Source organism: Leptonotus elevatus, chromosome 18 (genome assembly GCF_054856555.1).
Source record: "Leptonotus elevatus isolate MCC_2025b chromosome 18, RoL_Lele_1.0, whole genome shotgun sequence".
In the NCBI taxonomy this organism is placed as follows: Eukaryota; Metazoa; Chordata; class Actinopteri; order Syngnathiformes; family Syngnathidae; genus Leptonotus; species Leptonotus elevatus.
In genome coordinates this window covers 14,726,127-14,753,491 of record NC_141256.1, presented here as the reverse complement: position 1 = coordinate 14,753,491, position 27,365 = coordinate 14,726,127, and the positions used below count along the sequence as shown (strand labels likewise).

General features: G+C 43.7%; 1 long non-coding RNA gene across 2 annotated transcripts in view; it reads right to left on the bottom strand.

Moving 5' to 3' along the window:
* LOC147158798 (uncharacterized) overlaps nt 1–27,365 on the bottom strand; it is a 146,007-nt gene that overhangs the window by 49,906 nt on the left and 68,736 nt on the right. For both annotated transcript variants that reach the window (XR_015090894.1, XR_015090893.1), the window contains 3 exons: nt 14,106–14,174; nt 12,781–13,017; nt 9,328–9,480 (listed from right to left, as the gene is read on the bottom strand). This is a non-coding gene — a long non-coding RNA (uncharacterized LOC147158798). The remainder of the gene's footprint in view (nt 1–9,327; nt 9,481–12,780; nt 13,018–14,105; nt 14,175–27,365) is intronic.

Below are 27,365 nucleotides of genomic sequence, written 5' to 3'. Positions count from 1 at the left end.
ATATTAATAGTCAGTGATCCTTCACAAAACTGAATGTTTATTAACTCATTCACTCCCAGCCATTTTCACTGAAGCAACCCCCTTCACTACTGGCTGTTTTACCAAATTTTGACTGATTTTGTAAGGCCCACATAATATTGCTATAAAACATGGAACCTACCAAAAGAACGATCAAAGTCTCTTCTTTCATCAGGATTTTTTTTTTGCAGTAATTAGCATTAGAATATAGCTAAGTTTCATCGTTATTCACAATTCTGTTGAAAACACTGTGGAAAAGAGCTTGTTGCAACATGACTTTGGTTGATCTTTTATACTATGCTGCCACCTGCTGGCTGTTTTTTTAAAACTACCATTGCTTTAAGCGACCTCTTCAGGTCAGAGGCTGCATCAAACCTTTCTGTATGCTCTAGCATGAAAAATATATTAAAAAACGTATAAATACGTTTTTTGAGACCATGGCAATATTTAAAATAGAATGCTTCTATACGTTTTAGGGAGCAAATGAGATAAAAAGCCCTTAAGACAGTTTGTCTTATAAACTTGAAATTTGTTAGGTAAGTCCATCATGAATAAAACGATTAAAAAAAAAAAAAACAGCCGAGCACAAACGCCATTTTGGTTTGAACCATTCCTGGTCACTTTCCAAGCTACAGATTTAGTTTGATTGTTACTAAATTTGGACCACCAACCAAGTCAACGCCACCATTTTGTATTGGACCTCATGACCAAAACAAAAATGGCACGGGAGTGTAAATAAAGCATCACATTCTTATCCACTCTTGTAGGTTGGTTGTGCTGACACGCCCGTCGGCTGGAGGCCTCCGGCCGTGCGCGTACAGTAAAGAAGACGGCCGCTGACGTCGCCATGTTTGTCTTATATACCGCCGTCGTCACTCAGGCTCACATTCCCGACATTCCCCGGGTCACGCGCAGGCTGGAAGCGTTTTAACGCCTCCCCTGCGGCGACTTCCGCCACAACTTTGAGGAATTAAGGCAGCCATTTGTCGGCTGTCTCGTTAGAAAATTCAGGTGTGTTTTTTTTTTTTTAAATGACAAAGGTCACTTCCTCATTATTTAGTGAGGAATTACTGAACAGTAAATCTGCCGAGAAAGATCGGGAAATGCCGTACAGTGAACCGAGTCGTGACTTGACCCGTGTGAGTGATCAGGAGGACATTTTGACAGCAGCTGTCTTCCAAAACAAACACTTGGGCCAGGAATTTCACTAAAGCTAAAGAAGGAATTTACCCGCTTTAGTGCCTGAAGGTGCTTCTCAGGTGCACAACCAACCGCCCACAAGGTTCACAAAGTCAAGTTATAATGGAACAAAATTTTTACAATTTTGGGTTGAACCACAATTATGGTGCAAAGTCACGCCCTGAAGTTCATCTGTTCACATCACCAGATCTAATTTCATTCCTGCACTGAAGGATTAGCTCTGTTTATCGGTTTTCACATCTTCGCTGTGTCAATGCATATGTAATGAAAGTTACAAGTTTGTTGTTGATTTTTGTCTGATTTTGTAATCAATAATATACAGTTAACATCAAAATGTTCCTTTTAGCTCGATCGTGGCCACTTTTGGCCAATTGGAATCTATGAGATCTATATTGCTTGGTTCTTTGTTATTTACTGGATCCAAGCAAACAATTTGGGTAATATGGGTTTGTTTCATTTACAACGTAACACTTTTTTTTTTTTTTGACCAGATTACATCATTAATCATTTATGGAGAATCCATCCATCCATTATCTACCGTTTAATCCGGGGTCGGGTCGCGGGGGCAGCAGTTTTAGCAGGGAAGCCCAGACTTCCTTTATTTACTACATTTATGAAGCAATTACAAATGCAAATGAACCACGCATTTTCGATTTCAAGGCCTCTGCTGACCAAGGAGTAGAAACTCCCTCTGCTGGCTCTAAAAATACAGCACTATTTGCAATAAAAAAAAAATAATAAAAAAAAAAGGTGCTACAGTGAACACCTGCATATTCGTGGCTCATCATTCGTGAAAATTATTCACTAATTATACGTTGAAAATTCAAAGAAATCATATGGTAGAATGTTGGTGTTGTGTAATTCATTAATTGCGTTTGAGATGTCTTGTTTTGTTGCCGTCCTTGAATTGTTTCGTCTGCCGTTACAATTTGCTTGTCTTCCCTAACTTTAATTTTACGTCATCACCAAAAGGTGAGTTTAATGACTGGATGCCGTTTGTGTTTGAGTTCAAGTGCTCATACGTTTGCCCATGTGTGGTGTCAAGTGTGTTACTTAGGTTAGCATGCTAGCTAATACTGCTGATCTTGAGCCGGATCTTAAAGTGCTTTGTTTGTGTTGAATCAATTAGCTACTGAATGTTGTTTAAGTAAAATGGCCTCACGATTGTGTATATGCGAGAAGTGTTGATGCTTTATGATCCTCTCCATTTTAAGTGCTTTGCCACCATATTGTGGCGTTTATACCCAATAACAAAAACCTTGGGGAGGGGGTCGTCAAGAATTTGCTATTCAAAGCAGGATTCACTGTACTGAATGTATAAAAAAAAATACAATTTGAACCTGAGCATTTTGCCAATTCATAGTCGCGAACAGGCTGAAATGGTATTAAAAGCCAACAAGGCCTGAGGGTTAATGAACAAAAAGTGAAGAAATCCATTCAAATCAAACGGCGTCCTTCTGTTCTTGCATTCCGACAGCCGCGTATTTTACCTCACCTTCCTGACGGCAATTCTGGTCATTCACTGATGACACCGAACAAATGTTCCAGCACGTGCGCAACATTAGCGTCATATGTTAAAAGCTCATTAAAATAATAATAATAAAATTTCAAAAAAAAAAAAAACGTCCGGTTGATGCCTGCCTGACACGCCGGCGAAATGAATCAGATTTGGATTCAAGTGATCAAAGTGTAATTAATCACGTGGGGAGGCAAATGATGCTTGACGCCGCTCCAGCTGCGAGATGCCTCCGTTTGGTCCCGCGTGGTACCCGTGGTGGATGGGTGGATATATGGGGGGGGGGGGCCAGGGGGTGGTCCACCGGGGCTACATTAAGAGGCTTTGTGCCAATGTCACCTAAATTACAGTCACTTAACACAACAGATGTAGTGAATGTCGCGCTTTATGTCGAGGGTGTGTGTGTGTAATATTCACATGCATGGAATAAATTTCACCCCCGCGGTATCTAACATGTTTTCTCCTTGCATCCCACCAATTTGCATGTGTGCCGCTTCTTCTCCGCTAACCCACCATGTCGCCGTCGCCTTCATCTCCAAACAAGTCGCCACTATTATTCGCCGGCCCTTTTATGGCCCCGGTGCGGATGATGCCTCCCCAAAAAAAAAAAAAAAAAAAAAAAAAAAGGGGTAAATGAAGCCTATTTATTTGTGGCGCGGCACTTTGAGGAGATTTTCTCCGCTTTAGAGACTCAGCGGTAGTGATACGCCAAGGCGAGCTTAGTTGGGAAGATTATATATTTTCTTGATGCCGGCATTGAAACGAGTGTGTGTGGGGGGGGGGGGGGGGGGGAGCCGACCAGGCCATTGTGGAAAACAGCAACCCGGCTTTTTGCAGGTACGGATACAAAAATGACATTCATCAAGTTCATCAATAGGGAGATTTAATCCGACGAGCTCTCCCATATCCCGCCTCCTCCATAATTCGTTCAATGCTTAAAAAAAAGAAGATTTTTTAACTACTAAAAAAAAAAATTATGTTAAAACAATGAAGTACAAATTTAATGAAATAAGAAAAAAAATATGTAGACAAATAAGCACTGGGAAATCCAGAAATCCTACTATTTGAAAAATACATAATTATATATATATATATATATATGTTAAAAATAAATAACTTCAAGAGAGCCAGTGTCAAGATTAAAGTTCTAAGTCATAAAATGAGAAAAAATATGTTAAGAGCAATAAGTTGAAAAATTTCAAGTATCTCACGAGAAAAGAAACAATGTTGTGTTTGTATAAACATTTCAAGAAATGTCATGAAATTTTCACGTAAATGATCATTTATGTGAAAATTTCTTGTACAACAACGTAACAACCTTACTCTTCTTCTTTCTTGACTTTATTCTGTATATACAAAATGATATGTAAATACAGATGCAATATGAGAAATTGAAAATGTTTTTCTACAATTCTCATGTTTGACTATTTGAAGAAAAACAATGTTAGAACTGCACTAGTATACAGATGCAATATTATGAAATTTGTTCATAGTCTGAAGTTTGCAAAATGACAACCTCATTCATTACTTTCTACGACTTAGTTGGGAAGACTAAAAAAAACAAAACAAAAAAAACGTCTGCATTGAGACGGGGGGGAAGTCGACCAGGCCATTGTGGAACAGCACATCCTCTCTTTTTGCAGGTACGGATACAAAAATGACATTCATCAAGTTTGTCAATAGCGAGATTTAAGCCAACCAGCTCTCCCATATCCCGCCTCCCCCGTAAGTCTTTGAATGCTCGAGTTATTCCCGCATAGGCGCCGCGGAATGCGCTCATTATGCCTCCTTTGCTGAGCATTTTGTTAAACCAACAGCGCTTGTGCCGTCGCTCTGGAAACAATCCCCCAAACATCCAGGAAGGATCTCATCTCCCGCCGCCGCATAAATACTCAAAGAGATGACACCCTTCAACAGTCTGTAATTGTACTTTACTAGGGAGGAGGAAGAAAGTGCGGGGCCAAATCATAAGCCATTATGCTCCGGGACGGCGTGGCGGGCGGAGCGGTGTATCCGCATAAAGCACCGGCGACAACCTCCAGCAAATTACCCGGCAGGCCCCGCGTGGAGGGGGAAATATCACTAATTGCCCTCCATTCTGTCAGGTCAATTGACTCTAATTGGAAAAATAATAAAAAGCACACTACCCCAGGAGCTGCGAGTGAGGCAACTGGCAGGGTGGGTTTTTTTCCTTCTTTTTTTTGGGGGGGGGGGGGGTGAAGTGGAAGAGGATGAGGAGCGTGCAAATTCCTCTCCCTCGTTCCCAAACAATTACGGCACGTTTTTCAACCTCGCCGTAATTACAGGAAAAGAGGGCACGGGTTACATGGCAGGTGAGGCTAATAAAATGATATACGATGAGGCATTTAAAAAGCATAATATGCCGCCGCCTCATAGTCAGCCCGTTTGTGGGTGTGTGTGATTGGGACGACACTCGGTGGTCACGGCGTGAGTGGGACGGGGCCTGGGCACGGGAATTCTTATCATTGACGATAAAACCGTCTTGATGTGCAAATCAAGGACGATAGCGGCGGCCACACCTCTTGTTCTAAAACGTCTGAATGAGGACTGTTTTTATTCAAACAGCCTTGAACTAGCAGGAAGTTCGTTTTTGACTGCAATTGCGGTATTATGCCAAAGTTGCTCCTAAAACCGCCAAAGAAGATGAGAACAGAATTTGCCATTTCCCCGAATGCCTTCATTTGGGCCAGGAAAACACCTCAATAATAATAATATTGATAATGATCGAGTGATCAAAGTGCTAATTAGTGTCTTTGCCAAACCCTGTTCAACATCCGTCAAAGTAGTTACGACCTGTCATTGTAGAGTTCCCAGTTAAATTTCGGCCAACAACCAGAAGAAAAATTAGGACCATGGACCACTGGAACATCCCCCCCCCAACACAATCACCCGTACCGTGGCGCTTTTCAGCAAGGCACTAAACTAAACTGCTGCAGCTCAAAGTTTGCGGGTATGTCATGGCAGTAAAGAAAATTCTCTTGTCTGGACGTAGGACAACTCTTGGTACTTTTGCCAAGATCAGCACTTGGTATTAGACGTCATTAGATTGCGAAGGCGTGCCTAATGTTTAGCCCCATGCGCAGTCCTCCCGGAACGCCGCCGACGAATTGGGGCGGCGTGTAAAAGTGTAAAAGCTTGCGGATGACAAAGACATCCTCCTGGGAGAGCCACCGGCACGTCCCTCCCTCGCTCCCCCCCCCGCCCCCGCTCTACCCACCCACCCACCCCCTGCCTACCACCCACCCGCCGGCGACATCTTGCTCGGAGAGGCAAACTCGGGATTAAACGGGGAACGTGGCGAGAGCGTCACGATATCAACCATCTGATGAAAGGCCGCGTCGTTAGTGACCGCCTTTGATGGGTTTTGAAATGGAAATAACAGAAAGAAAGGGAAAGGAGTGGAACATGGAGAAGAGAACCAAGGAGTGTGTGTGGGGGGGGGGGGGACGTCACCTCCCTCTGGGGAGATTAACGCCACACGAGTCAGGCGTGTCAAGTGGGGGGTGTGCGTGGAGAAAAAAAAAAAAACAGGTATGGAAAAAATGAAATGCGGGGAAAAGAAAAAGAAAGGCCTTTCTCCTTCCTCTCTTTCCTTCACATCCCGATGTCTCAGATCATCATCGCCGCCCTTATTCTGTCAGCCGCCCGCTTGATGCTGGCTGTCAGAGGTGCGCATCTCCTCGCCTTGTTTTCTTGCGTCTTCCTTCCTCTGCATATGCACAAGTAGGCATGATGGCGGCACGAGGTGGTGTGAGGGGGGGGGGGGGGGGGGCGCGTTGGGCTCGTGTTGTCGAAGCCGCGCTCATCCTGACACACCTTTAGAGGGGATCAGGAAGCAAAAATCCGAGAGGAGAGGAGCTCTGGGGGGGGGGGGGGGTGAGCTTCACGTGGGAGAGGAGTGTGATGGAGGCACTCGGGTGGACATGACATATGCTCGCGATGCACTCCCCCGCTTGCATGCAACTCAACTAAGACGCCGGATCACACTGCTCGTCTTGTCCTACCTGACAGTTGCTTGTTTCAAGCTAACAGTAAGCAACTGGTGTGGATCCATCCATCGACCCATCTTCTAAAGCACTTGTTCTCATTAGGGTGGTAGATGAGCTGGAATATATTCCGGCTTTCGATGAATATTTTTGCAAGCCGTGATAAGATTTAACGTCCAATTGGTGAAAAGAAATACTACAGGCTTGCTAACTTGCTAACTAGCTGGCTAACATCAGTTTGTTTCTGCTCTGGACGTTGCATCACAAAGCGGAAGAGCACAGAGAAGGAGCTACTCGTTTTCTGAAAAATAAAACGATTTATTTCAGAACTATAAATGCAATACGGTGATGCCGCAATATTTTTTGCTGACGGTCAGCAGCATATTCTCAGATGTGATATCCCGGCCCATGCCAAGTTGCCACCCAGTGATATGGCACATACCGTACAGAAAGAAAAAAAAATCAATAGGTCATCCATCAGTGCCAGGGCCCTTTTAGACAAACAATGGACTGGTCACCATTCATTGTCAATGTTGCCAGTCAATGTCAGCGCACAAATTGCCCAAAAACAAAAAAACACGACGATCACAATTACACATACGGGTAACCGAGTGGTCTATGAAGCCAACATGTTTTGCCAAACCCGTACTGTACCCCGCATAGTTCGAGACTTTCGGGGCATTGTTTGGTGACCAATCAGGCTTTCCGTTTTGCCTTTCTCTCTCTGTTAGTCCTTGTTTTATGTCTCTTGGTCGGGTCGTAACTGTTAAAGAGAATTTTGTTGCTTTGTGCTTGTGACGAAAAAAAGAGACCTCTGTCTCCGGTTAAATAAAGTTTTTCATTGATTGATTCGTGTACACTGTTCTGAGATATTTAAAGCTCCGGATGCCGCGGCCACGTGGCGTGTCACCTTTCCTGCTCACGTGTTTTTCCCGCAACACTCGAAGGCATCGCGGGCCGTTGCGTCATTTGGAGAGGCGATGAAAAAGAATGGCTAAATAACGGCCCAGCAGGCGACCGCTCGCAGAGATGATACAACCTCGTAACACACAAACTAACGGCCAGCTGTCTTATAATGAGGCCTGCTCGTTACTACACCCCCCCCCCAAATCGACCCACACTGCCTTCGTCCCGTCGCCATCACCGGCGCGGGACATTACAAAGGGAGGGGGCGGGAGAGGGGAGGATGTTGTCGGGATATTTCTCGCCCCGAACCTTCTCGGTTAACGAAGCGAGAGCCGCCTAATTAGAGCTCAAAAATTCATGAGGGTCCTCATTAATATTGAATATCTGTTGTGGGCCGCAACTTCAAAATAAGCCCTGGCGTATGCAGATGGAAAGGTGCGAAGGGGAGAGACGCAAGGTGCGCCGAGATAAAGGTGGCGGCAAGGTGGGAGAAAAGGGCGTCGGGTGGCGCAGCGAGGAGGGGGCGTCGAAAGGAAGGCGGGAGGGACGGCGAGGTTGAGGGGGAGGAGATGAGAGGGAACCAGGGGACCCGAGAGAGCTGTACCTGGAGAAGAGTTGTAATGTTGGAGGACTCTCCGGGGAGAATATGCACGGTCTTTAATGAGGAGGGTGGAGCACGGCGGCGAGAATAACAGCAAAAAAAAAAAAAAGGAAAAGAAAGAAAAAAGGAAAAAACATTGTGCTCTTAATCCCTCGCTGAGGGGGGAAGAGAAGCTTTCAAGCAGGTACGCCGAGGTATCACTTTTCAAGTCTCCTTCTGCTCCACATAAAAAGATCCACCAACAAGCAGCGTTTGCCTTTGAGATCATTCCGCGTCGGATTTAGCGGCGAGGGGGAGGACGGCTGCTCTACATTAACTATATGGCAACCCCTCATTTGCCTCGCACTTTTCTTAAGTCACTTAAGTTTGCCGGTGTTTTTCTTTTGGATCGCTGCGTCTCTCGCTTGGGTCGGGAATTTAGGAGGGCCTCGGAGGAAAATGTGCATTTGTTTCTTCAGCGGCCGCGCTTCGCCCACACAGTGTTGAAAAACTCAAATTTGTCACAATTTGTCGAGTACAAGTGGTTCGAATTTAGCAGCAATCAGACAAAATCTCGGGGACAAGTTGGTCTTTGGAAGACACCAAGAAACGGCTAAAATGAGCCTAAAATGGCCACTCGTGTCCTTTTTTTTTTTTTGTCGACATCTACTCGTGATGTATATGCTGCCCACCAACTCATCTTATCAAGCCATTTATTGCTGGCCACACATATCAAAACTTTTCGGTGTGGCAGGTTCAAATCTTGTAGCAACTGGACCAAATCTCTATTGGAAAGTCTGTTTTCATAAGACACCAGGAAATGCCCAAAACGGTTTCTCGAGACCTTTCTATGGGTTTACTCATAAATTATTAAACTTACCTTATTCGATTTTTTGTGTTTTAAGGGCAATTTTGAAACACACGTGCAACATTAAGGCAATATTTTCTCAACATTTTATTTTTAAAACATAAAAAAACCCAGTACAGCCCACAATAAATCCTTTTTAAATCATCTTTGTTGTGCACTTTATGTCAAAATTTCAACCCAAATCCCGTGAGTGCAGAATGTGTGTGTGTGCGTGTGTGTGTGTTGTGTTTACCTGATTGGAACAGGAGTGTCCCTTTAAGAGGCCCAAGCGTTGGGGGTCCCTCCTGGGCATCCCCCTGCAGAATAAACAGATGGGCACTAGATGGGTCCCAAGTGGGCCTCATCAGACCCATGCGGGCCCCGGGCCCCCGCTCTGCACGCGTGTCTAGAGATGATAAACAAACAAGAGTGCGTGTAGGTCACCGCCACTAATGGGACACCAATGTTTTGTCCTTTTTTTAGCTTCTATTGTGACAAAACAATGACAAATAATACAACTATTTTTTTGCACTTAATACCATGAATAGACAGTGAATGTCCACAATTTTGGTTTTTAAATTGTAATTTTAGCCCATCTCAGCCTCTGGCGTGAATTTGTCACAGCAACAAACAAAGCGAGCTTCTGCGAGTCTACGTCGCAGGGAGACGAAATTCCCGGCTAGCTTAGCGCTAGCTAGGACAAAGCTGAAATAAAATGGATGGGATTTACCACGCCATAAGGCAGGATACTACGAGGGATCCTTGTGGTAAAAGTAAGCAATTTCCGACTAAAAACTAAGACTAAGACTAAAACTAAGACTTTTCTGTCGGTCGTCGTGGATGCGTCAGCGTGCCCGTATTCACATTTTCAAATAAGAGAAATATTTGTCTTTGTAAACCCCTTTGGACAATGTATGGTGTAGATAAATCGCTATCTAAGTGCACTCCATTTACTACTTTGACAAAATTTGATTTTTTTATTTGTTGAACTATGACGTGTTTTTTTTTTTTTTTAAGAAAAGATGCGAATCAATTCAAATGTGATTTCCTGATTTCAACCCGAATGGTGAATGGAGATTTTGGGACGCGAGTCCAAGCTCGAATAAATATTTTAGTCAATTCACACGCAACGAAGACACTTTGTCTGTCCATTCACAAAACATGTGTAAAGCTCTGTCTGTCCATTCACACACATAGCAGACTTTGAAGGACAACCTGTCTCTCTGTCTACATGGTGAAAACCTGGAGGCCCTTCCCCACGGTGGGTTCTGGACAAGGGGGTGACCACAGGGGGTCTCAGATCCAATCCCGCTTCTGATGACCTGCACGACATCATATGTTCTGAGAACCCGTGGCGCACCCCCCTCTTACACCCCCCCCCCCTTTAATCCCCCCTTCTCCTTCTTCTTGCATCCATTTGCGTTTGTGCGGTCAAATTTAATCAAGATGGCATCTGTTGGTGTTTAACGTGAGTAATTGTCCTGTATAGTGGCTGCGTGTGCATGCGTGTACATGAGCGTGGGTGTGTGTGTGCGTGTGTGAGGGGAGTGTCTTTTGGCTAATTCTTGCATTTGCCATTCGCTGTATAATTTTGCACCATATGTTGTCGTCATAATTTTTTTTTTAATGTTTTTTCTTTTCTTTTCGTGGTCTTTTATTTCCATGAATTAAAAAAAAAAATAACGTGACTGAGCTTGTAATCAAATGAATGACCAGAGGTTTACACGATGTGTGTGAAAGGACAGACATGAAATATATGATGACCCCCAAATGCAAGAATTGGAAAAAAAATTTCAAGCCTTCTGGCAAAAATATTGCCAATGATACAAATGAAAGTTGTGTCCTTTTTTGGCGTCGTGCGTAGGTGCGCATGTTTCCAGCCCCCGTAATAACGCCACGCTAGCTAACGTGAAAATGAATTTCCTCCTCGCCAACTCGAGATTTGATCTCATACCGCCCCGCATCGTCCCGCTCTGTGTGAAGACATGCAGCCTGCATGTGTGTGTGTGTGTGTACGTGTGTGTGGTCAAATAGCCTTTGTGTAAGCGTGACAGCAAAGACTGCATGCGTGTGTGCGTGTGCGTGTGTGCGTGAGGCCATTGTGTACTTGAAAGAGATTCTCTTGAGGGTTTTAATTATGCTACCGCTTAACTTGGCAGCAAGTAAGAGAGCAAAAGACGAACGCGTCATTTGGGCTGAAGCCTCAATAAATCTCCGCCGCGCTCAGCGAAGACGCGCCCGGCGACCAACCAAAGCCCAACGTGGATCCGCGGGACCTCCCACAGGGAGAGGAGGAGGAGCCCGCAAAGCGGTCACCTGGACCTCCCGGACGGACGCACTCGCTTCGTTCGCAGGCAGCTGAAAACGTAACATGCACATGTCAGCATTGACAAATTTTGATATTCAGTGGCAGAAAGGATAAAGTGATTCTTACTCGGGGTGTCGAAATTTGTGTGTTAATTTTGAGTGAATTTAAAGTTCCTTTAACGCCACAAATTTTTTTTTAGTGCGTGATTTATAAGCGCTTCTTACTAAAAGCCTGTGCTGGGGGAATTCCAGTGGCAACGTCAAAATTTAGCAGTAATGAATTTAATAATAATGCATACATTTGTGGAGACTGGGGTCAAGGTGTATTTGAAAAATTGTAAAAATTTGCAGAATTTCACAAGTTACTTCATGTTAAAGATTAGATAGCTCTCAAAATGAAAAGAGAAATGCACTGAGCTGTCACCGTCTCACAAATGCAATTATGCCATCTAGTGGCAGAAAAATGACCAACACAAATCCATGTCACACTCGTCTTTTTACAGTACAGTATATCTTTTTAATTTGAATTATTGTGAAATTTCTGTATCAATGCCTAAAGATGCAGCCATATTTCTATTAGTTTAACAAGAGTATGAAACAATTAATCGCGAGTTAACCATTGGAGTCATGCGATAAATTCCGGTTAAAAATTTGAATCGCCCGACACCCCTACTTCTTACCTTATTTCTGCGTGCGCGTGTGTGTGTGTGCATTTTGCCCTCACAGCTCTCGACTGAAACATCAAAGTGAGAAATGGTGTCGCTCGCCCGCGCCAAGGTTGCTAAAGTCAAGATAGATAGATGCCCCCGGACCCCGAGCGCCGCACATCAAAAGTGTCAGTCCTGCTAATACGATCACAGTGGGAGTTCACAATGTGAGCTAACCGGCTCTTTAGATGAGGGCGGGGGGGACGGGTATGTGGGGGTCTTATCCGCCATCGCCTGGAAGCGGCGCGCAGGCTCGGTGGCGGCACGCATCGATAAACTCATAAACAAACGGTAATTACCAGCCCATTAGAGTCACAAGCTCACAAACACGCGGCCTCGTAATCCCGCGCGCTGGAGGGACGGCGGCAGCGGCTCGTCGTTTTCCACGCCAGCCACCGCGCTAAAACACCCCAGCCAAGCACTTAATGATTTGTGACTAAGGGTGGGGGTGGCAAACAAAGCATTTTGTCATAAGGAGCTTACGTCCTCACAGGAGACGCCAACAAGCGGCCCTTGTTTGAATTTGCTTCATTTACAGGGAGGGAAGGAGGATGGAATGGGGGGGAGGAGGGGGGGGGGGTCTAAATTGATGTTTCATTTGAGGTGGATAAACACAACATTCCTCTACTGGGAGTCATCAGCGGCCTAATCGCTTCACTACAAATCACACGCAGTAACTTTCAACATCATACCAGCCTTCTTGTTCTTTTCCTCGTCCTCGTGCGCGGAATCCGACACGTTGGACCGATGAGTCGACTTGACTAGTCCATAACTGCGTTTTGGAGCTTGACTAGTTAGCTAATCACGTTTTATACAGATCTGAATGAAATGAATCCGTCAGTTGAATTGATTGAAGTGCTCCAGCGGGATTCCAAAGAACTTTTTAGGCCGCACGATCGAAGTGGAAGGACAGCGGGGAAATGACTGCGCTGCACAAAAAAAAAAAGGTCAGTGATTATTAACAAAGTCTGTAAATGTCTACACAGTAAATCCTGTTGAGTAAATTTGACCAAATACTCGGTTTTAGAGTAATATTTACACTTGCAAGAGAGAAAAATAAAGAACTGGAAAAAGTCACTCAAGGGTTGAGGAAGGAACTCACGACCTTCAGCTTGGGAGGCTGCCACACTACCACCTGAGCTATGCCCCTCCTACTGTTTGCTTATATGTAAAAGGAGACCAAAAAACATTGTTTTCTTGGAGTTACAAAGATTCCAGCTGACACGACTTTTATTTTATTTTTTATTTTTACTCTCTTCCAAGTGTAAATATTACTCTAAAACGGAGTCTATTTCCTCCCACTCTAAATAGAGTCAAACTTACTCTACGCAATTTACTGTGTACAATGTACAGTAGAACCAAATGCTGTGGTGGGCCCAGAACAAGGACAGCACGTTACCAGGCTGTGGTTGAGAGTAGGATTCAGTTTTTGACTATTATTTTCGTCGCAACTTTCGTACATGTGCTCGGTTTTCATACCAAAACAATGAATCGAGTTGTGTACGATATAAAGGGCTCAACAAATGGCAAGGCGTAATGAAAGTGAAACCCTCCCGGTCTGCTCGGTGTAACACATCCTGTCAAAATCAAACCTTCAAAATAAAAGTATCACCACACTCAATGCATAATATAACTTGACGATTCGGTTTCTGTTTATGATTTATTTCATCATCATCGAACTGTACTGAACATTTTTCATCCCAAAATCTCCTTCTCGCGCACCAAACTCATCTGATTGGCCAACGTATTGAGTCCATATACTTTTTTTGTCCATGCCCAAATATTTCATTTCAGGCAGAAATTGTCCAGCGAACGTCCGGCAGGATGGAAGCGGGAAGAGCTCTACGACGAGTCGCGCTACAATCTCCACCGCCTTTTTTTGAACGCGGCTTTCCTCTGACATTTTGGACATTAATATTGCAGGGAATCCATAAATCCCGAACACCATATGCCTTCAAAAGGCACTGGTCAGGTCCTCTAACCTGTGTGTGTGCGTGCGACGAAGCTAGCCACTCACCTTCGGTGGAAGACGCCTGAAGCTCGTCTCTATGGTGACATTTCAAACCAAGCGCCCCATTGGCTGATTCTGCAGGCGCACAAACATATAAATAAAAAAAAAAAAGTAATAAAATGTTATTTGACTGGAACAACACATCAGCACATAACACACACACACAAGAACATGCACACGCACACAAAATGCAAATAAATGTCTCTGTTTTGACAAAATGTGCCGATTGTGCACTTTGCGACGGCGGCGCTTTGGTGGTTCTATTCTGGTGTTCTTCAAAGGGACGCGTGCATTAAAAATGTATTGTTTGTCATTTAAAAAAAAAAAAAAAGCTAAATGTATTAGTTTAAAAAAAAAAAAAACTTACTCCTGCTGCCTTTGATCTGGAGTCACGGAGCAAACAAATATGTCACGTTGGTTTACATGTTTATGTGACTAAAGAAGTTTAGCTTAGCCAAGGAGCTTTTTTTTTTTAAATCAACAATGTCCTTGGGGGTGGTCTTGAAATTTTTCCTTCAGTTTTTAGTTCAACTTTTTATCATGTCCTAGCCCATGACGCTCAAGTACGGTATGCTTTTGAGACCAGACATTGTCTCTTATATAGCGTTTACAGTTTTTTTTTTTTTTTTTTTATTCCTTACAAAACATTTTGATTATGAACACTCCATTCTTTCATTCAAACAATGTGTAGTCAAACCGACCTCATGAATATTTTTGTTTTGGGCCTTGGCGGCGGTCTATTCTACACACAAGACGTTTTGATGCCACACTCCAATAAAGACACCCGTTAGATGACATCAGGCATTCATGCGGCACAAGTTCCATCTGATTAATGTTAAAGGGCTCCACGCACTCTGGAGGATTTGCATAGTCGGGCCTGTTTTCATCTCCAAAGTTGCACCTTGTGGCTTCTGTCAAGCAGAGAATAGCCGGCGCCAAGGTGTCGCCGCCGCGTCTCATTCTCCCGCCGCTGGCAGACAGATGTTGGCATTTGAGGCGCAAACCTTAAGGGAGCCGCCGGCCCTCCTCCGGGTCCAATAGCCCGGCAAATTATATTGACAAACATGCATGAGATTCAGGCAACCTTTTCAGACCACGGAAACTTTACAGTGCGCTAGACAGGACATAAATATGCTCATTTTTTTTCTTTTTAATACCTCACCCTGGAGTGGCCTTTCTCATTTGAGTGAAAGTGGTTAAAAAAAAAGAATAATTAATTTAAAAAAAAGATCACTTTTCAGACTTCAGGAGATCCACTAATTGTCTCTGGTGGAACAATCGGCAGGCTGATGTTCCCACTGGGCTGTACGCACTATTTGTATACGTTGCTGCTTTGTGGGTTAAAGTAGCAGCTGTTTCAAGGTCCATAATTATCGGAACATGTATGCTAGTGTCCGTTAGCCTGACTGGAGTGTTTCACATTATATCTCAACATTAATTTTGTATTCCCGTTGGTCGAAATTATATGATTTAAATGAAAATGTTGGTGTTTACATATGCAATGCTATAGTTTTACGTCTGTATCCAAGTCAACTTCAACTGGAAGTGCTTGTAGCAAGCACACTTTGGCTCTAATTTGGAGAACTGTGCGAGCAAGAGTGAGCACAGACGTGAAGGAATTCTTTAAAAAGTGTGTTTAAAAGTGTGTTATAGGTTTAAAAGAGTGCGATGGGTAAAACTATGAAAAAATTAAACTTCTTTCAACGAGAAATTAGAAATGAGAAGAATAGAAAATTGCCATTAACTCATTCAAACCCAAAAACGTATGTATACATTTTTAATGTTTTTTTTTATGGTAGAGGATACAGAAGGCTTTGATACAGCTTCTGACATGAAGAGGCCACTTACAACAATGGTAGTAATTACAAAAAACGGCCAGCAGGTGGCAGCAGAGTATAAGAGATCATCCAGGGCCATGTTGCTTTTTCCCAGTGTTTTCAACAGGTTTGTGAATAATAATGAAACTTAGCTATATTCTAATGCTAATTACTGCTAAACGGAAACAGATACAAATATTATTTTATCCCTGATGAAAGAAGAGACTCTTCATTTTTCTTTTGCTATGTGTTTACAGCAATAGAACAGAATATTCTGTGGACCTTGCAAAATCAGTCAAAATCCAGTAAACAGCCGGGAGCGAAGGGAGTTGCTTCAGTGAAAATGGCTAGGAGTGAATGAGATAATTTCATGCAAAATCTTCAAAAATCTCTGTCTGCAACACCTGCTGCCAACAGAATGCGCAATCTGATAGCGTGAGTGAGCTCACAATTTAATGCACACTATTTGGGGTCTTACTAAATACTGCAAACCAGGTCCCACCTATCCGGCGTATTAACAAAACTGAAATAAACTGCAGTTCTCTTCTGTCTTCCAAGATTCATTCCAGCTATTCAGCACATGAGAACGAGTTATTCTCTCCACAACAGCGGTGACGCATTTCATCGTCCCAAGTGAGGGTGTTGAGTCTAATCTGTGGATAAGTGTGCTGGTGCGCCTCATATCGCCTCCCCACCCACCCTCCTCTGCGCACCCCCGACTGATGCCTCCCTGGAGGATGTCCTGGCTTGGCCGTCAGCTCAGGATTAATTAGAAGCGCTGGTTTTCCCCGCGGACACATTAGAGAGCTCAGTGGCGGTCAAACGCCAGCTGCATTAGCCACGCGGGCTAATACGCTCAACTATCAGCAGGTACTGTAATTAATAGCCTCCTCGCCGCTCCTTACGTAACGTCTCCGAGCGGAGATAGCGCACTCCCCCGCGAGTTTTAGCCGATTGCAAAGTCACCGTCGAGGAAAATCATCTTCTCGTCGGACAGACAGTTAAATCACTGGCTTGGATGGAGGAAGGATTGAGCACGATAAAACGCAAAAAATACATCATGCTTGTGACTGCTGTTGCTGCAAACAGCAAATAGGGTAAAATGATAATCCCATGATCACACACCATGCATGTTTTCACTCCCGTTGGCCGGAGCAGCTGAAGGTTGAATTTAAACAAACTGCAGTTTTCCAACATCTAGAACTTCTCACCCAATTTTGTGTAAAATGGCTCCAACTTGACTTTTATTTCAGGTCCACGGATCCCTATCCAACCATTATTGTCCTCCTTCCCAGGATTGGCACCCGCAAGTCCCACACCACATGGAGACAAGGCGGGTAACACGGAGAGAGCCCGTCACATGGCAGCCCCACGTCGTGCTCTACACACACCTCCGCTTTCATCACGCTGTCATTTTGAATTACGGACGGCGGCCGACTGGCAAGGATGAGCGACACGCTCGCAGCCTGGCAAGCCTCGGCCGCTGGCCTGCCAGAGCAAAAAGTGCCTGGCCAAGGGGGCCCGCGCGCAGACACTCAATAAACGGAGAGCTGGATTGAGAAGGTGGGGGATCCCCGGGCCTCGTGTTGGCTGGGAAAACAATGGCCGTGACATCACAGGTGCCAAACTCGAGGCCCGGAGGCCAGACACAAAAGACAAAAGAGAAGAAGCGCATATTTGACTAAAAAAAACGTATATAAAGACTGTGAGGGTCAATCAGAGACCAAGGATGCATTTTGCGCAGGTCTACAACTCTCTAAATGCTCAGATTTGTCACACAGACAAACAATGCAGGGGAGACGCTGTTTTGGCGGGAAAAATGAGATTGGCCATCATTTGCATTTCTGCATGCGAGCGAAAGCATTTGAGTCCAAAAAAAATTGTTGGCGCAAAACTGCCCGGGCAGCGGCCTCGGAGGGCTTAACGACAGCGGGGAAAAGGAAAGACAGTAGAGGAGGATTAGGTAAATAAAAGAAAAGGTTGTGTGGAAATAAGAAGGAAAGGGCAGCACTACAGTCGGGGTGAGGCGGCGGCTACGCGGCCTTGCGGGACACGACTCTGGGATGCACTTCAAGCAGCCGGCATGGATCACAGCCATGACTCACTTTGTTGCCTGAGATGTCAAATGACTCTTTTATGGACTGGCATGGCAGCTGATTCTCTTTTAGTGCAATCCACTCTGTCGGGTTTTCCCCAACACACAGGAATTTGTCCGATAAAGAGGTAGGAGAGGGACTACCGGGCTCCAAATATTTGTCTGACATAAAAATTCAGCGAGTTGCAGGGTGATGCTGTTCCACTCCACTCCTGTAGGAGGCACACAGGCACATTAAAATGCCTTATTCTCCCCTTATTCAGATGCACGGCAAAATTTAATTGTTTCTTCTTCGGCCAACATGCAATCATTCATTTTGTGGGAATATCATACATAGTTTCTGCATAATCTATTGTAACTGTCTGTCTAAACTAACTAGCTAACTAGCTAACTAACTACACACAACACTAACACAACCAGAGCATTCTAAAATTCACTCACTCCAATGAAGTCACTAACCTAATTTAACTCACTCCCTGATTTATTAAATTAAGTCACTCACTAAACTAACTCATTAAAATAACCAACTCACTCATTGCAATTAATAACTTAACTAGTCAAATAAACCTACAAAAACGTACTCAATATTCATTAACTTTTATTAGTTACTTTACTAATTCACTCAATAAGCCCAACTAACACAGTAAACATGTCATTGTGATGATTATTATTATTATTAATATTATCACTGTCATGTTATTATCAATGTCATTAAACTAACAACCTAAGTCATTTGATAAACGACCGAACCAAAGTAACTCTTTGGCTAACTACCATGCTAACTCACTTTGCCAAATAATACAAAACTAACTAACTAACTAAAAATCAATTAATCAATAAAGCCCTCCACCGCACTTAGTCACTCGTTCATTAAACTAACTCAGCTCTATCATTTTAAAGTCTACTATATGTTTGCATGATTGATGTCACCTTACATTCCATAATGTACTGAAACAAACATAAGACAAAGTTGTATGAAAGCACACAAAACTTGTAATATGAACATGATAAAAAAAAAAGTGTGATGACTCTCAATTAGGTATGAGATCAACTTGATCAGATTAGATGATATTTGCGCACGTTATCATCCAAACAAGGACGCCAAAGGAGGAGAGTTTAAGCGCTCGTATCTGGAGGCTAATTGGCTAATTGGCAAACGGAAATAAACGAGTAAAAGGGCAGCTCAGGTGAACGGCATCCATCGGAAAATAATTATCTCAACGTGTACCTTTGATATTCCTCGACAGCCTCAAGCTGGTCACCTAAAAACAAATTAACAACCAAAGCTCGCTTTGCACAAATATTCTTCAACGAGAACTCCCACAATTTGTTTCCGAGTCGTGTCCAATTAGCATAATGCGATGCCTGGTTTGCACCCCTGAAATATTGCTGATAATTAAACGAGCGCTTTGTGTTTTTAACAGTATAGAGGAGAATCCGAAAATAGAGTGAAGATGATTATTTCTAACACGTTTATAGAATGATTTGACCATTAGCACAAACATACGTCTCCAAATTCCCCCACTTATTTGAGGCCTTCAGTTCGTGGAGTCCTGAATGGACAGACGATAATATTTGGTGAGTTTTGACTTGAACCAACTCTGGCTGTGTAATCATCCCGCTCGTCACCCGGACTACCCCCCCCCCCCCCCCATCCCGTCGAACACCTCCACCGATCAGCTCCCGTCTTTTCGCCTTCTTTCACTCCTTCCAGCCAAACAATGGGTGTCATTCTTCAAGAAAACGTGCAAATGTGGCGGGTGAAAGGAGCGAGGCGATGAGAGGCACGGGACGTATGGCAGCCATTATCTTGTTTATTAAAAGCCAGTTTCCCTCTCTTCTCGCTGCCGCCGCCTCCTCCTCCTCCTCCTCCCCATGCAGCCCGACCGCACATATTTCCAAAGTCCGGGCAACATGTGCTGCCGCCGCTGCTGTCGGAAAAGGTCACGCAAGTTGAAGGCCGGCCGGGGGTGTCGTCGTCAGACGCAGGTGACCCAAACGTAGCGTTTACCTGGAAATGCTCGTGTTATTTAGCTTTACGAGACATCTGTGTAGCACATCAACAGGTTCAAATCTATTTGAACTGGAGGTCAAACCCGACGGGACATTTATGTTCAAGTGTCTTGGCTTTCTTGTGTCATGCAGATTTGCAGAATGAGGCTTCCCTTTGTGACTGATTTATTTAAGAGGTGAATCCATATGTTGTCCAAATGTTCGGCTGCGTAATGACTAGCACTCCTCGCTCGCGCCGGCTGCGGTCTGGCCCTTTATCTGCTTCCTATACAGTACAGTAGACACTATAGCGTGCCCATGTGTGACCCGGACGCTACTGGATGACGTTCACGCTAGTTTAACGGCTGCCGAGGCGCCCCCGTAAAACGCTCTTTATTTCTTTATATCTCTTCGTTTTACGAGAAAGGCGACGCGGATCCGACGTAATAACGGCGCAAATCCGCCCCGAACCCCAACGCGAACCCATATGTCTTTGCGTTCATGCGCTTTGATGTTTTTACTAAAACAAATTGTGCACATGAATGAGTTGATCCCGTTGCCACAGAATATCTAAGCACACACAACAAGCCCCCCCCCCCCCCCCCCGAACAGCGCCATCTGATGGTTTACTCGGATGACTTAGCTAAAGCTAAGCTTTTGGTAGAACAAAAATTATGAAATGACCACATGCTAAATTTGATTTCCATTTGCAGAATGAATTTTTTTACAGCTTCACAATCTGGATTTGTTGAGTAACTAACGTCAGCACCCCCCAATTCACGTGGACTGTAACAGTAAAAAAGTGCAAAGAAAATCCTGGAAGTTCTAAAATAATTAGAAATCTTGCTTATTGATGACAACAACAAAAAAGCAAACTTGGCCCCTAAATACAAACGGCGCGAAATGGCCAACAATGCGAAAGTTACATGAATGTTAGTGTGTATGTTAGTAAACTACAGACATCTTATCAAAGCGGGTAATTTCCCGCCTTTCTCCAGGGTCGTTTCTCTGTGAAATTGCACACACACAGTATACAGCTGCTGAAACATCACGCAAAAAAAAAACAACAACTCTTCATCCTACAAGAAATTCAAATCCAATATGATAACAGCGCAAATCCACCCTGAAACCAAACGCACGTGTCTGCGTGTTCAAGTTGTTTGGCGTGTTCACTCAACAAATTGTGCACATGAATGAGTGAATCCTGTCGCTACAAATAAGTTGGAAGGGGCAATTAGGCGACCTCTTGTATATTCGACGCCGATAATGTGTCTACAACGCAGACGCTTTCGCCCGTCTTTCTAAACATTTTGCAGACTTATTTCTAATGTGGTCGCAGAGGGAGGGAGGGGAGGGGAGGGGGGGGGGGAATCCAAGTGGGGAAAAAGTGCCAATCACTTATTGAGTGCAGCGATGGCGGCGGCCCCTTCATACCATATGTCATGAATGCTCATAAACATCCCAAATTAACATCCTGGTATGTGCGGTGGAGGCTTTCCACGAGAGACTCGCTGGTGTTTGCGTACATGCGACACTCGGCTTCAGACGCGGTTTTGCCCGTGACCCGCATGCGCCCTTTGGGGTACCCCGCACACTTAAATTGATGTTTCATAAAATGACATATACAGCACATAAAAGGAGATTTTAAATGCATGCGTCATAGCTCGTCTCCAATACCTAATGTATGGGGGAGGTGTGGTCGAAAAGGGAAGAAAAGCTTGGAAGACAAATTGCAGTAAACATGATAAAAACTTATTAGAGATGTCAAAATTAATCGATTAATTCGAGAGGTGGCAAGTCCAGATCCAGAAAGTAAAAGCTCCGCCACAGTTTGGCTTTAGCCCCTCGTGCTAGCTAGCTGCCAAGCTACCTATCAGGTAATCAAGCACCCAGGGAGCTAGCTAGCTAGCTAGCAGGTAAACAAGCACCCAGGGAGCTAGCTAGGGAGCTAGCTAGCTAGCAGTTGGGGCTAATGCCAAACTGCGGCAGGGTTTTTACTTTCTGGACCTGGATTTGCCACCTCTGATTAATCGGCAAGTAAACAATTATCAAATTAATAGACAATTACTTTTTAGTAATCGAGTAATTGTTTGGAGCCATTTTTTATTTTATTTTAGGTTGTCCAAATAATCTGATTTCGGCATACCAACAGTAAGTATTGACTGATTTCTGTAGCCCTTCATGAAAGAAGTCATTTGCAAACATCTGATTTTACTTTGCAAAACAATGACCGAACCAGTACCACAACATCAATCCCCCTTTTTTTCTTTTTTTTAATCACTATACAAAGTATGAAATAAACACCAATCACTGGTTAATAAACAGTAATCAGGAGGAAAAATGTTTTTGCAATACACTAAAATGCAAAATTTAAATTGATAGTGACAACACTAAAACTTATAGAATATACATTCATAAAAACGGTCTTATAATCGGCAGTTTGGCCTCATACAGTGCCTTTATCTTATTCCTTTCTGTTTTCAAGGCAAAGTATTTGGCCAGTCAAGACTCACCAAATAGTGTGTTCCGTGACAATACAAACTAGGAAACCATAAACTTGCTTCTTTCTCACTCTTTCCGTTCTTTTAGTAATCAGCAGTCCGACATGGAAATAAAAACAAACAATGAAAAATCCAACTTACTATTTCACAGAAGGTAGTTGTAATTAATGGGAGCCTTGTGCTCATTTCCTTTCAAATAAGCCGGCCCCATTTTGGGATAATGGGAGGCAATGAGACCCAAAATGCGTTACTTATGTCCCAGTCTACTTTATAATCTAACTTTGGGTTCTTGTTCTTCTTATTTCAAACAATGGTTCCGGCGGCAAATGGCGATGTCTAAAATCACAATGTAATAAAATTATTTCTTATTATGGTTAAACTTCAAAACCGCTGGACTGGACTGGAAAACCACTTCTCGACTGGACAAGACCGTTGCCTTGCTCGTGCTAAAAACTCCGATCATATACAGAAGCTCCCACTCTGGCGTCAAGTCTGACCTAGAAAGGTTAACATTCAAAATAAAACCCCACCAGCAGACCCCTGATCCCTAAATCAATGTGATTAGTGCTGGCCACCAAACAAACATGTCAAAGCGATGACAGTATGAGAAGTTGACAGGGAAAAAAAATAAAAAATAAAAAATGGGCCAGCGCTTCGGGAACGTTGCATTCTTCTGTGGTCCAAACCGGACAAGCTCGTCCAGAAGAGGAAAAGTCAAATTCAGCCGCAGTGATGTCATTCTTTCAAGTCAGCAAAGATTGTAACCGCAGCGGGAAAAGCGAGAGATTCACTCACTGCTCAGACAAAGACAGTTGGCATTGATCTCAGAGCTACGTGCTGCCATTTTAACTCATTTGCTCCCCAAAAACTTCAATATTGTTCATGGTCCCCAAAACGCGAGAACATACAGAAGGCAATGGTAGTTATTACAGAAGTATACTATACTCTTATGCCAGCAGGTGGCAGCAGAGTATAAGACATCAACCGGGGCCATGTTGCAAAAAGCTCTTTTCCCCAGTGTTTTGAACAGGTTTGTGAACAATGATGAAACTTATTATATTCTAATGCTAATTATTGCAAAACGGAAACAGATACAAATATATATATTTTTTTCCTGACGAAAGAAAAGACTGATCTTTGTTTTGGTAGGTTCCATGTTTTGATAGCAATAGAACACAATATTCTGTAGGCCTTGCAAAATCAGTCAAAATCCAGTAAAACAGCTGGGAGCGAAGGGGGTTGCGTCAGTGAAAATGGCTGCGAGTGAATGGAGTTAAGTTGGGAGGTCATTTTTACATTCAAAAATAGGGCGGAGCAAGGAAAGTATGATCTTCTTCATCAGATGAAAGAAAAGGTTTGTGGACCACTGGTTTAGATGGCAGATGCTACTCTATGAAGGTTCGAATCAAGAAGGATCCAATTAGCAATGTTGGCCTTGGCGAAATTCTCGACTTAGCGCTCTACTTAACGTACTTTTGGACTGTTTACTTCTCCTCGCCGTCATTATTAACATGAACCGAGCCTCCAAACAAGCGAAAAACAAACAATTAAAGTTATGAGTCACCGCCGAGCATGGAAGCAATCTCAGCCGCGTCACTCGTGCAAACATGGCCGCTTGCTTGCTTGTTTGTTTGGAGTTTAGCATAAAAGATTATCCTCTTGCAGAAGGTGCTCCATTACCACTTGAGCTGACCGCACAAAACAAAGCAACACCCCCCCCCCCCCCCACACACACACACACGCGCGCGCGTGCTAACACTAACAAACAATTAAGAGCAGCGAGTGAAACCCAATCACAGGGCGAATGACAGCCATCATGGCCGCTTGACCGAGCTCGCTCCCGCGGCGACTGGTCCGAGGCAGCCTTGCGAGAAGGTGAACCGGACCATATTTGCTGCCATTCCGCCATCGGCATCTGTTCCATGGCTTACATTAGCAGTTACGCGGCGCGCCAGTATTAGTCATGGGCCCCGGAGTTGTGTAATTCAGATTTAGCAAAGCGTGCCATCCAGCGAGCACGGCTCGGCTTTGCCAGCCCTCCAGCCGAGCCTCGGTAGGCTAATGTGGGCTGTAATGACGGCCAATTAGAAGGGATCAGCAAGCAGGACATGCAAACACTCCGGACCAGGCGGCTTCGGGCAAATTAGCCCCCCTTCGTCTCGCCTTCTCGCTAGTTTTACGCTCCGTTGTGAAGATAAAGTGAGTGTTCTGGAGGGGGAATCGCCCAGTATCGGGGGCAACAAGGTCCTCGATGGTGTCGGACCACCCACTCTAGTGGTGCAATCTCAAGTCCCGGTGTTGCTACGCTTTTGATCAGAATCTATTTGGTTGTTACTTGAGACCCGAGCCAACATTGATGTCATCTTCAGTCGACAGCAAATGGCAAAAATGGCCGCCCCCTGAGTAGGATAAAAATGGCTGGATTTTGCTTTAGACTCGTGAGGTCACATGACATATTGTACTGTATGTAAACAACACAATGTTCAACCAAATCACATCATAACATCTGATGAAAGTCTGCTAGTTTAATGCTAACACTTTAGCATAGATGTTGCCGTAATTACCAACCCTATCTGATATCACTGAATTGCTGTGGTATCAAAGAACTATGTTGATGTTGATGGAGGCCATCATGCTGTCTCATAGAAAATCTATCAGGCATACGCTCTCTGTATCGTGAGGAGACAACTCTCAACTCTTTTACCGCCCAAAACGTCAATTGACGTTAGGACACGCCCACTGTACACCGCCAATAACGTGAATTGACGTCAACTATGGGTTTTTTCTCAATGGGCAGTGCAACGTCTTGTGCAGCGCTGCTTTGTGAACGGGGTTGCAAAATCCCAAAACACCCACTAACTATGGCCAGCAGATGGCAGCATTGTATCTCTTTTCAATTGGCTCCCGGGGTATCAAATGACATGAAAACAGGGCGGATCTTAGCAAATTGAACTTTTTCAAGGATGACGTCAATGATCAAAGCCGTTGTCACATTCAATCTAATTCGCAGAGCGTCACTTAACAAAAAAAATATTTGTGTTAAAAATCACCGTTGTGCAGAAAATGTATCTTTTCACAAAAAGCTTGTATTGTCCTTATTTTTTTCAATTTTTGCTTGGTGTCACTTAAATCACTAAAGAACAGAATAAGGTAGAAACATAGCTTTTTTTCTAATGAAAGAATGGAATCCAATCATTTATATGGTATCCTCCATGTTTATGTAGTCATAGCATACAATATTCAGTTTGCTTTGAAAGATGAGTGAAAATGCTCGAAATCAGCTAACACTGTAGGGGTTGTTTTTTTTAAAATAACATTTGGCAGTAGAAGAGCTAATATCAAAATAAAAATTGTGCTGCATTTGTGGTACGACGCTGAAAGCGCAAAACTGTCAAATTCAAACTTGCCCATATGAAACGATCACGTCATATCTGCCATATAGCGAATACGTGAACAATAAACTGCGATTTAGCGCTGCATCTTCATGACTTGCCTGGCGACGTGTGAGACTGCAGCCTTGACCCAAAAAGCGCGCGGAGGGGCCCGCCGGCCCGGGTCTCTCGGTTTGAAGCGCGGCGCAACGGAGAAGATCGGCGTCTTGCATCAATTGAAATAATAAGCTGACCCAGAGCGCTGCTCGCCTTTGAGCCACAGCCAAGCCATCTGAATCCACTCTGCCCTTCAAACCAGGACTCGTTTTTCAAAGGGCTCTCCCAGTGTGTGCGGCGGGCGACCATGCCGTGCTTTCCAACTCGCCAAAAGAGGCGGCGTTGGCGTAGGTCGCTTTGGAAAAGTGGCGCATCGACATGTCTCAAAAAGTTTTTGTTTTTCAGATTGGCTCAAACTCGCAGCTTGTCATAGGTTCGATGGGGATAGTGGGTTGTTATGTTACGTTATGTTTTCAAGATTGTTGGACGTGAGGCCCGGCAGAAAATGGCAGACATGACTAACGGAGCTCAGAATATCGACGACGAACAACTGCGTCTTGGCTAAGAAAGCGACGTGCGAGTCGAGCTGGGTGCGTTGAATTCAAATCTCAAGTCGTTTTTTCACATAACATTTGTTGGGTTTGAATGCTTTGCTTGTATTACTCAAAACCAGTTTTGCTTTGCGTTTCCTTTTTGGAATTTGTTTTACCTCTTGGATGGGGATTTGCTTGAAAATAATTTTTTCGCTTCTAAAGTAGCAGTTGTCGTAGGTTGTAACATCTCTGGCAATTTCCATCAGCTCATTTATTGTGTTTTGCGCTAGCATTAAGCTAGCAGACTTTCATTAGATCATATGATTTGTTTGAACATTTTTGGTGTTCATACAATGTTCAATTTGCTTTTGTTTTACCGGTCAGTTTTAGAGTAACTTTCAACTCTGACTGACCAAAAAAAAAAAAAAACGGAATGAAGCAAACTTTTCCCTTTTATTTAGAGAATTATGCACAAAGTTCAACTGTATTTTTTTTAACCCTCCTGTTATGTTGTGGGTCAAACTGACCCGCTTGGAAAATTTAGGAAAAAAGAAAAAAAGAACGGATTCAACTTTATCTGCTGGCATTCATCTTTTAAATGTTCATATTTTAAATATTAAAAACCTTGCATTGCGTTATGTGATATTTTTTGATCATTAAAAACGGGTCACATTGACGATGGATATTTTTTAGAACAACAGGAAGGCTAAATTTAAATGGAAGGGACAAAACTATGAACAAAATACTTTTTTTGAATGACCTCTCTATATCGCAGCTCGTCACCTGCCTGTGATATTGGGGAGGGGGACTCACTGTCTCATCTGACCTTTGTCTTTGCCCTCCCGTCGACTTTGTAGCATGACCTGATCCAGTCAGTAACTCCAGGAAAACGATCAGCGT